Raw genomic sequence first — 11900 nt, 5'->3', positions numbered from 1 at the left:
CTTTCCTAATCATTCGAGGCAGCAAACAATCAAAGGAGAGACAGACAAGATCTTTCTCTCACACACAAAAATATTCAGGAATGTGCATACAAAGTCTTAGTGGCTAAAATAGTAAAGAAAAGTGGCAGGAAACATTCACTGTCAACAGAAGGAGTGGCAGCCACTGCTAGACCTACTTGAATTTAACCCATTGAAGTTGATGAACACGACTATCTTTGGCTCATGCATTTCTATTGGTCTACTCTGAGTAGAACTAGCATTGAAGAGCACTGATGGTGAACTGCAACTCCTGTCACCCCTGGTCATTGGCCATGCTTGCTAAAGCTGATGGGAGTTGCAGTTCAGCAAAATCTGGAGGGCCAAAGTTTCCCCATACCTGTTCTAATGAGATCAAAGACCTACCTAGTCTAGTATGTTTCCCACAATGGTAACCAGCATCCTGTGGGAAACTCTTCTGAGCCCAAGGGCTGCATTCTCTTATTGCAACAAGCCACTGGTGGGTGGAGCCAGAGGCAAAACATGCAGACTTTACCTTTGTACAGTCACCTGGTTTCTGCACAGACTCACCTGGCCCTCTCTGGCCTCCACCCAAGCAAGCAAGAGGCAATTTCAGAGTTCAAGGATACAACCAAACCAGGCTAAATCACTTGAGGAGAGTGCAAAGAATGGCTTGGAAAAAGAGGGTCTACCTGGGGTGTACCATAAAGAAGGCTGATCACCGAAGAATTGATGCTTTTGAATTATGGTGCTGGAGGAGACTCTTGAGAGTCCCATGGACTGCAAAAAGATCAAACCTATCCATTCTGAAGGAAACCAGCCCTGAGTGCTCACTGGAAGGACAGATCCTGAAGCTGAGGCTCCAATACTTTGGCCACCTCATGAGAAGAGAAGACTCCCTGGAAAAGACCCCGATGTTGGGAAAGATGGAGGGCACAAGGAGAAGGGGACGACAGAGGACGAGATGGTTGGAAAGTGTTCTCAAAGCTACCAGCATGAGTTTGACCAAACTGCAGGAGGCAGTGGAAGACAGGAGTGCCTGGCATGCTCTGGTCCATGGGGTCACGAAGAGTCAGACACGGCTAAATGACTGAACAACAACAACAAATTGCTTTTGCTTATGCTTGCCTGCTTGGACACGAAGGAGAGAAGACATGTTTTCCTCTTGTCCTGATTATGCTGAATAAACTGCTTGTAAATGTGCTCAACACAGCCTCTCCCTGCCACTTCTGTTGCGAAGCGTTTACTCTGCTGATTAGAGCGTGCTCCAGCTTCTGAAGCTGGGGTCGCTGATGCTGCACCCAGGACCAGAGATCGCCTGGCACACCGACCGGTGGGCTGGAGCCAGCTGGGGGCCTGCCAATTGCCCCTGTTTCCTTGGCTACATGCCAACATGCAGTAGGAGCAGGCCGCCGCCCCGCCATGTCACCACTGAGGGGGGTGACAAAATGCCGGGCGGCACTCACTGTGGCGCCTGCAGCACACCCGAGCAGTGGCGTAGCATGGGGGGTGCAGGGGTGCGGGCCGCACCGGGCGCAACATCTGGGGGGGGGGCGCGCTCGCACTCGCAGCTCTCTGCCCCTACCTGGCTCACTCACTCTCTCTCACTGCATTGCTGGCTGTGCGAATCCGATCCAAGCCGCTGGGTCGCCGCCCACTGTGGAGGGGGGGGGGGTGCCAGGCGTGCGGTGCAGAGAGAGAGCGAGGGACTATCTGGGGGAGGGACAGTGCAGCGGCCGCCCAGCGCAGCGCTGAGCGCGGGAGAGAACCACACCAGACCAGGCAGCAGCAAGAAGAAGCTGGCAGCTTCACGGGTTAGGGGGCTCAATCCACGGGTTAGGGGGTGCAAATTACTTGCCTTGCCCCGGGTGCTGACAACCCACGCTACGCCACTGCACCCGAGCCACACATCTCTCCTGGGAGAGACGTTGTGGCTTGTGCACGTGCAGGCTCTGCACTGCCCAAACAGTCCACCCGCTGCCTCCCCCCCCCCCAGCTGTAGGGCGGCTGAGTGGGAGGAGGGAGGCAAGCTCCAGAGGCCTCCGGACTGCCAGTATTTTGTGGGAGGATTCAAGCACATGCCAGAACTTTAAGTCTGTGTATTTAAAAGTGAATTAAATCCATCAGTTGCCCTGGTGCAACAAATCCACCATGGACTGCAAGAAGATCAAACCTCTCCATTCTTAAGGAAATCAGCCTTGAGTGCTCACTGGAAGGACAGATCCTGAAGCTGAGGCTCCAATACTTTGGCCACGTCATGAGAAGAGAAGACTCCCTGGAAAAGACCCTGATATTGGGAAAGATGGAGGGCACAAGGAGAAGGGGACAACAGAGGACGAGATGGTTGGACAGTGTTCTCGAAGCTACCAGCATGAGTTTGGCCAAACTGCAGGAGGCAGTGGAAGACAGAAGTGCCTGGCGTGCTCTGGTCTATGGGGTCACGAAGAGTTGGACATGACTAAACAACAACAAACCTGGGGTGTGTTCTTGGGGGAGCACACAGGTGGCACTGTAGTCTAAACTACTGAGCCTCTTGGACTTGCCGATCAGAAGGTCATCGGTTCATTGCTCCCATTGCTCAGTCCCAGCTCCTGCCAACCTAGCAGTTTGAAAGCATTCCAGTGCAAGTAGATAAATAGGTACTGCTGAGACGGGAAGGTAAACAGCATTTCTGTGTGCTCTGGTTTCTGTCACGGTGTTCCATTGTGCCAGAAATTGTTTAGTCCTGCTGGCCACATGACCTCGAAAGCTATCTGTGGACAAATGCCAGCTCCTTCAGCCTTAAAGCGAGATGAGTGCCACAACCCCAGAGTCGCCTTTGACTGGACTTAACCGTCCAGGAGTCCTTTACCTTTTTATCCTCTTGGGCGAGAGTCTCGAGGGTCTGATGGAGAGGCTTGGAGGACTGTATTTGGCCTCCAGGTTTGAGGTCCCCCAACCTCACCCTTAAACAGAGCATGGAGACAAAAGCTACTCCTAGTTTTGCACTGCCTAATTTAATTTAAACCCCAATTAAGCATGTGGTCAGGAGGGGGAGGAGGAGAAAACAATGTTGACGGCTGCATCTTTAATTAGGGACTTTGTAAGGTAAAGGTAAAGGTACCCCTGCCCGTACGGGCCAGTCTTGACAGACTCTGGGGTTGTGCGCCCATCTCACTCAAGAGGCCAGGGGCCAGCGCTGTCCGGAGACACTTCCGGGTCACGTGGCCAGCGTGACATCGCTGCTCTGGCGAGCCAGAGCCGCACACGGAAACGCTGTTTACCTTCCCGCTGGTAAGCGGTCCCTATTTATCTACTTGCACCTGGAGGTGCTTTCGAACTGCTAGGTTGGCAGGCGCTGGGACTGAGCAGCGGGAGCGCACCCCGCCGCAGGGATTCGAACCGCCGACCTTTCGATCAGCAAGTCCTTTGTATGGCCCCTCAATTTTGTCTGAGGCCCAGATCAGTCCACATCAGAATGGAGAGTGGAGAGACTGAACTCCTGGACTCCTTAGTGAACTGGAGGTGCTTAACCACAAACCTGCTCATAACCCCATCCAACGACATGTTTGGTAACTTGCACAGCAACCCCCTCAAAAAGCCCTGTGATGCATGAAGGGCCAAAATAATGGGAACACTAATTTGCCAAAGGTAGAAGATGAAACAGATACGCTCCCTGGTAAATAGAGACATTTGGAGTATATGGTGTGGCTATCCAAGGTCTTTTGCCCAACCCTGGAGTTGAATGTGATGGATCCTCTGTCCTGGGGGAGTTTCCTGTTCCTGCCTCTTTCCCCTCTCAACTTGTATTGTCTTCTAGATGAAATGTGTCAGGCTGTATTAGCAGAGACTCCCCTGATTCCCACCCAGGGAGCTTCCGTTGCAAAACAAATAGTCCAGCATCAGCAAAATGTCCGGAATAATAAAAGCCAGTTGCCAGAAAAAGGAAGATGTAACTCTATATTAATGTTCACTGGATACCTTCATAGCTTATTAGTGGCTCTGAATATGATATTGGCAGTTTTTCTGTTCTGCCTGCCACACTGCAAGGATTTCCCTGAGAGGATTTGCGATAGCAAGAGATGGGAAAGGCAAGAGACCCTGGGAAGCTGCTGCCTCTCTGAGTAGATGGGGGAAGCCGAGATGGTGCCCTCTGGATTTTGTTGTAGTGTTTCTCTCATCAATGGTCTGACAAATATAATTGCTGTACATTGAAATGGAAAAATAGGTCTGAATGAGTATTGCTAAAGGGAACATTGGAGAAATTCCATTGAGCTAGAGAGCTCTCTGAGCACCTAAGGGGTTGATGATTAACTGTTAGAATATATCTCTGCTCTGCTCTGTCACATGGTGTTTAACTTTAGATCACATGAGTAATGTTTTCAGTTGCAAATCGCCATTGAGAGAGTCTTTGTTCTTCAGTTTCTGTAGAAGAAAGATGTGCTAATGTCTCTCCCAAAGAGAAAACAGCTCCAGGCTGTAATGGAGCCTGTGGAGAGAGACTCACCTTTGATTTCAAGTCTGTTTGGAGTTATTGTAAGAAGCTGAGTCTGTGCTTGGACATGCATATGATTTTATGCAATGATTTGGATGTATCATTTATTGTTTTAAGTCTGTTTGAAGAAAGTTCTGTTAGCAAAGCTTTGAAACCATATTTGGTTCCAAGAGGAGTCAGTTTTTATTCATCCTATTGCTTCAAGCTGCACAATATTAATATCTGCAATAGAATTGGTAGGAATGGGTATGTCAAAAGGAAGGCCTAAGGTGGCTTTGTGTTTTATGGAGGGCAGCCTCCTTTTTGAAGGGAATATTTAGCCTGGAGAAGAGAAGACTGAGAGGTGATATGATAGCCATCTTCAAATATCTGGAGGGCTGTCCATGAAAGATGGAGCAAGCTTGTTTTCTGCTGCTCCAGTGGGCAGGAACCAAAGCAATGGATTCAAGTTGCAAAAAGGAGATTTCAGCTAAACATTAGGAAGAACTTTCTGACACTAAGAGCTGCTTTGCTTACAGGCTACTTTGGAAGGTGGTGGGGCCTCTTTCATTGGAGGTTTATAAATAGAGGTTGGATGGTCAATTGTCGGGAATTCTTTAGGTGTGATTCCTGCATCGCAGGGGGTTGAACTAGATGACCCTTGGAGTTTTTTTACAACTCTGCAATTCCATGATTCTACGAAGAGGACAGTCCTCCATGTAAAGGAGTCTTCTGTTTGAAGAGCTGGCTGATCCAAGTCTGGGTTAAAGGAAAAGAACTGAGAAGAGAGTGCAGGAGGGGCCTTGGAGTTGCTCATTGACAGGGACTCTGGACTGAGCAGAGGTCATCTGGTCATGCAGTCTTCCCTCATATGAGATGGATTGTGTTTCTATTAAAATCATTGCGATTGTTTCTCATTGTACATCCGTGCACATATATGGGCTCCTTTGGGAAGAAGGGAGGGATATAGATTTAACAAGAAGAAATTTATACATACAAATTAGTATTTGTAAATTATATGCAAATCGTACAGACTTTTGCTGATGGGTAAATGGCCACCCTAGGGAAGGCTTTGACTCCCAGGAAGGAGAACAAAAAGTAGCAACGGATGTGTTGAATGGAAGGTAAGAGCAGAGGTGAACTATCTGGTAGACTCTGCCTTCGCAAGATGCAACATGGGACTCATAACACTATTCAGAGCTGGGGATTACTCTGGGTGCAGTATTTTATTTATTTAGATAAAATCTTGGACCACTTTCCCAGCTTGCTTAAGAGTTCTTAAAGTGACATGCAAAAACTTTTCCCCCTGGAAATTTTTAAAAGCATCCATTAAAACAGAAAACTCTTAAAACTGCTGAATGGCAAATTAAAATAACAGCAGTCAGCAAAGGGGAAAGAAACCGTACACAACCCCTTTTAAAAACACAGTGTTAATCAATGGAGAGAAGTGGAAGCTTTTCCTCTATTATGTACTAAGCACTCTGAGTATATTTCATCCTCCCTCCCTCCTTTAAAGAAGGGTCTTAAGGATTGCAGGAACAGAAATAGCAGCCCAGCTGAGCTCTTTGAATGGGCTTATTTCACTTACGCACTTATTTTCAGCTTGGGTACACAATGGCTACTCATCTGCTCCCCTGCCCCCCTCTTTTGGTGCCTCCTTGGGACTACTAAGTTGCTCAATGGCATAGAGGTTGGGTCAAATGTGTGAAGGATCCTGGGACTGCCTGGAATGTACCACATAGAACAGTGGTGGGTAATATGGCGCCTCTCCAATTATTGTTGGGTTCCGAATCCCATCAGCCCCAGCAAGCACAGCCAATTGTCAAAGATGATGGGAGCTGGAGTCCAAGAACATCTGAAAGGCCACAGGCTCCCCATCCTGGGTGCACACTGAACCCAGGATCTCAACTGAGATGCTTGTATGTGTACATAAGGAGCACTGGAGCATCTGGAGAAGACATGTATGCAATAGATGTGCTGAATTCACACAAGGGTCAGAAAATATGGCTGGAGATCATGAAGAAAGATAAATTAGCTCTGCTCAGTACAGCATCTCCCTTTGAAGAGCATCCCCCAGCACATGTTCAAACATCCCTCCACAACTACGAGGAAACATTTTTCAACAAACAAATGGATAAACAAGCAGTAAAGTTAAGAATCTCACCAATTAAAATTCTGTACCAGATACTCGATTCCACATGGAATTCCATGCTTGCAGAATCACGTAAGATGAACAGCTTCACTAATAGGCAATGGCACAGCCGCCAGCTGTTTGTTCATAGAGGTGGTCTTTCATGTACGATGCACCAGGATATAGGATTCAGAACACCTGCCTACATGTCTCAAAAAGTCATTTTAATTATGAAGGGGTTCCCTCTCTGCTTTACTGGTTCCAGGACTGGCCCAAGGCAATTTTCTGTCTGAGGCTAAAGACAAGATGAAACTGTTTTCCTCACCTTCCACTTACAGAAGATGACCAGAATGTCAGTTGAATCTTACTTTTTGACGCCCGCCACAGTGCTGTGTCTTCTTGAGGGGATCTGGCTTAATGTAGGTGGGGCACACAGGTCTGTTATCCAATGCGCCATTGCTACTTGACATCTGCCACCTGAGATAGTTCCTTTGTTCTGCCTAATGATAGGGCTGGCCCTGCACTTTTATAGCCAGCTGGTCAACACTTCTAGCAAGCTCCTTGGGATTGGTGCTGCTGATTGGGTACTCCATAGCACAGCCGATGCCTGCTGAAAGTGGGATTGGTGGGAAATGCCAATGTTGATTGGCTGTTATTTCAAGCCCACAGAGTTCCTCATTGAAGCCTGCTCAAAGCGTGGCTTGGGGTAAGTTGCAATGTAAGAAAGCCTTGTTTCCTGCCCTGCCCTGTATTCGTCGCATGCAGCACCACTTCCATTCTGCTGCAGTCTGCCCTCTGCCAAAAACATTATTTGTCTCAATGTCTGTGGTGGCAAAATTACAGCAACTTACATACGTAATTGGGACGTGGGTGGCACTGTGGGTTAAACCACAGAGGCTAGGACTTGCCGATCAGAAGGTCGGCGGTTCGAATCCCCACGACGGGGTGAGCTCCCATTGCTTGGTCCCTGCTCCTGCCAACCTAGCAGTTCGAAAGCATGTCAAAGTGCAAGTAGATAAATAGGTATTGCTCTGGGGGGAAGGTAAACGCCGTTTCCGTGTGCTGCTCTGGTTCTCCAGAAGCAGCTTAGTCATGCTGGCCACATGACCCGGAAGCTGTACGCCAGCTCCCTTGGCCAATAAAGCGAGATGAGCGCCACAACCCCAGAGTCGGTCAAGACTGGATCTAATGGTCAGGGGTCCCTTTACCCTTTACCTTTACATACGTAATTAATCACATAAATTATGTAAGTTACATTGTGATCACCTCCTTCGGCCCCTGGAATTTTAGTGCAAAGGGGAAATGATGCAAATTGGGGGGGGGGGGAGCCCACCACGACTCATTAAGTATCATTTGCCAATTGAAAGCAGCAACAACAGGAAATACTGATTGGATTCGCCAGATTGAATTCTGTTCTGGAGAAGGGGCGAATAAGAGAACATTGTCACTTTTCACTCCGGTTTCTTTTTTCATCAGAATTCCCCAACGTTCCTTGCTGTAAGCTGGAATTGCTGTTGGCAATCCAAAGTATCTTCAGCTACATAAAAAATAAGCTTGGGTCACATAGTGTCATGGTGAGAGCCAGTGTGGTGTAGTGGTTAAGAGCGGTGGAGTCGTATTCTGGTGAACTGGGTTTGCTTCCCCGCTTCTCCACATGTAGCTGCTGGGTGACCTTGGGCTAGTCACACTTCTCTGAAGTCTCTCAGCCTCACTCACCTCACAGAGTGTTTGTTGTGGGGGAAGAAGGGAAAGGAGATTGTTAGCTGCTTTGAGACTCCTTAGGGTAGTGATAAAGCGGGATATCAAACCCAAAAAACTCCCCAAACTCCAAAAGATGGTGGCCCAACCCACCTGCCAAAATGGCCCCCTGGCCAGAGTCTGCTTTGTATCCCTCTCCTGTAGAGCCTTAGACCACTGGGGAAGGAACTGGGTTGAGAGTGCTTGGGAGGGCAGGGACCTTCAGTCCTCGCAACTGCTTCATTAGTAGGCAAGACCTACTGGGAAGAGTTGCTGTGCTCAGTAGGCCTGTGCTGTTTTGATTTCTTTGAATAAAGTGTTAACTTCACTGACACTGGTGTTTTTTATTGACCTACTCCTGACTCCAGCTGAGATCTGTTAACCAAATAAGCCAAGGATTAAACTGGGTGTATCCTCTACATGCAAAACATGCGCTCTGTCACTGAGTAATGTCTGCTTTGCACAAAAACAGACATCAGCAGGAGTACCTTAGCTGCTGACACATCACTAAAAAACAGGGAATGCACCACCAAAGAGGAAAGAGATTTGCATAAAATTTGCACAAGTTAATTCATATGTATAGCTACAAATTTAGAAGCAATTGTTATAATTCATTTAGGAATTCAGTGTATCTCATTGTAGTGCAGAAGACTGGGCTGTGTGCCTGCCTCCTCCATTTGCTGTCCAGGTTCTAATTGTGGACTGGCAACTTCAAGGCCTCTGATCCCACCTTTTGCAGTTGCTGATTGTCAAACCAGACTTGGATCAGATAGTCCTTCAACTAGAGAGAACCCACTGCTTGACAAATGGTGGGGAACTTCCAGTCTGAGTGTCTAACTGGGCCCAGCAGGGATCCTAATTGACCTGCAAGGCCATTTTCCCCAAGCCATGTCCCCCTGCTGCACACCTGGCATCATCTATGACATCTGGCATGCAGCAGGTAAAGGTGCAGCTACAAAGGAACAACTGGGAGTTTGGAGCCTGCTCTTGATTATTCATCAGCAAGCTGGGTTCACTGACAGGGCTAATCAGCTGATTGACGATGACAGTGAACCACACTTCAAACTAAGCCTGCTGATAGCTTTGCCAGCTTGCAGATAGAAAACTCCCACTTCTAGGCATTGTGTGAATCCCAACCATGCCTGCAAAAGGACAAAGAAGGGCTCACTGTCAGCACCAATCAGCTGATTGGTGCTGGCAGTGAGCCCCTTTGAAGTTGCCACCTGATGCCATAATCATATCAGGTAATTGATAGGTGGGCAGGGCTGATCACCTGTCAAAGTGGTCCACAGGGGTTGGAGGGTATCAGGATCCACCCTGCTGACCAAATCTAATTGCTCACCTCTGAAACAGAGGGCTGTCTCCTGAAAAGCAGGATGTGTCCTCAATGTAAGAAAAGCAACAACAACAAGCAAAGCCACAGCCCATTTCTATAACCAATAATAATAATAATAATAATAATAATAATAATAATAATAATAATTTATTTATACCCCGCCCATCTGGCTGAGTTTCCCCAGCCACTCTGGGTGGCTTCCAATCAACTGTTAAAAACAATACAGTGTTACATATTAAAAACTTCCCTGAACAGGGCTGCCTTAAGATGTCTTGTGAATGTCAGGTAGTTGTTTATCTCTTTGACATCTGATGGGAGGGCGTTCCACAGGGCGGGTGCCACTACCGAGAAGGCCCTCTGTCTGGTTCCCTGTAGCCTCACTTCTCGCAATGAGGGAACCACCAGAAGGCCCTTGGCGCTGGATCTCAGTGTCCAGGCTGAACGATGAGGGTGGAGACACTCCTTCAGGTACACAGGACCGAGGCCGTTTAGGGCTTTAAAGGTAAGCACCAATACTTCGAATTGTGCTCGGAAACGTACTGGGAGCCAATGCAGATCTTTCAGAACTGGCCTTATGTGGTCTCGGCGGCCACTCCCAGTCACCAGTCTAGCTGCCGCATTCTGGATTAATTGCAGTTTCCGGGTCACCTTCAAAGGTAGCCCCACGTAGAGCACATTGCAGTAGTCCAAGCGGGAGATAACTAGAGTATGCACCACTCTGGTCAGACAGTCCGCGGGCAGGTAGGGTCTCAGCCTGCGTACCAGATGGAGCTGGTAAACAGCTGCCCTGGACACGGATTTAACCTGCACCTCCATGGACAGCTGTGAGTCCAAAATGACTCCCAGGCTGCGCACCTGGTCCTTCAGGGGCACAGTTACCCCATTCAGGACTAGGGAATCCCCCACACCCACCCGCTCCCTGTCCCCCAAAAACAGTACTTCTGTCTTGTCAGGATTCAACCACAATCCCACCAGCATCCAGCAGGACTGTTTTGAGAGAACCAATTGGGATATTTTCGATCGTTCAGACCTGGAGGAGCACACGGCGGCAGTTCTGTGCTATATCAATCACTGCACAGACACTGTCACAGTAAATAAATCCATCCGGTTTTATCCCAATCAGAAACCCTGGATGAATAGAGAGGTCCAGTGCCTGTTGCGGGAAAGGAATAGGGCTTTCAGGTCGGGCGAGGTGCAGCTTTACAGTGTGGCAAGAGCAAACTTGAAGAGGGGTATTCGACGGGCAAAACTGGTCTATAGGCAGAGGATTGAGGATAATTTAAGGAGTAACAACACAAGACAGATGTGGCAGGGGATTCAGCATATTACCAACTACAAACCTAACCTTGGTGCTGTCGATGGTGACCCTTTGCTGGCGGAGGAGCTTAACTTTTTCTTTGCTCGCTTCGAGAAGGAGCCACCTGAGACGCCGGTATTACAGCCACCAGCCCATAGGGGCCCCTCATTCACTGTAGAGGAGCATGAGGTGAGACAGGTATTGAGGATGGTGAATCCGAGGAAGGCTGCTGGACCTGATGGCATCACGGGAAAGGTGTTGAAGGGCTGTGCGGATCAGCTGGCGAAGGTCTTTACTAAGATCTTCAACAAGTCCTTACACCAGTCTATTGTCCCACCCTGCCTGAAGTCGTCAACTATTGTTCCTCTGCCTAAAAAATCTACAACCAGTAGTTTGAACGACTACAGACCAGTTGCACTGACTCCAATCATCATGAAGTGTTTTGAGAAACTGGTGCGCCGTCATATAATTTCCTGTCTTCCATCAACTTTTGACAACTACCAGTTTGCATACAGGGCAAATAGATCCACGGAAGACGCTATCACTATCACTCTCCATGCTGCTCTGTCCCATCTGGAGCAGCCGGGGAGTTATGTGAGGCTGCTGTTTGTGGATTTTAGCTCTGCTTTTAACACTATCCTCCCTCATAGACTGGTGTCCAAGCTAGAGGCGATTGGACTCTCCAACTCCACCTGTCTCTGGGTTTTGGATTTTTTGTCAGAACGTTCTCAGAGGGTTAGAGTGGGGTCACATATGTCCACAGCCCTTAGCCTTAACACCGGCTCACCACAGGGTTGTGTGTTGAGTCCCCTGCTCTATACTCTCTATACGTATGATTGTACAGCCATCTATCCCAGCAACAAAATCATCAAGTTTGCTGATGACACTACGGTGGTGGGGCTCATTTCAGGAGGGGATGAGTCCGCCTATCGGGACGAGGTGGAGCGGC

Source organism: Podarcis cretensis, assembly GCF_951804945.1.
Source record: "Podarcis cretensis genome assembly, chromosome: 14".
Taxonomy (NCBI): domain Eukaryota; kingdom Metazoa; phylum Chordata; class Lepidosauria; order Squamata; family Lacertidae; genus Podarcis; species Podarcis cretensis.
This window is presented reverse-complemented; position numbering follows the sequence as displayed.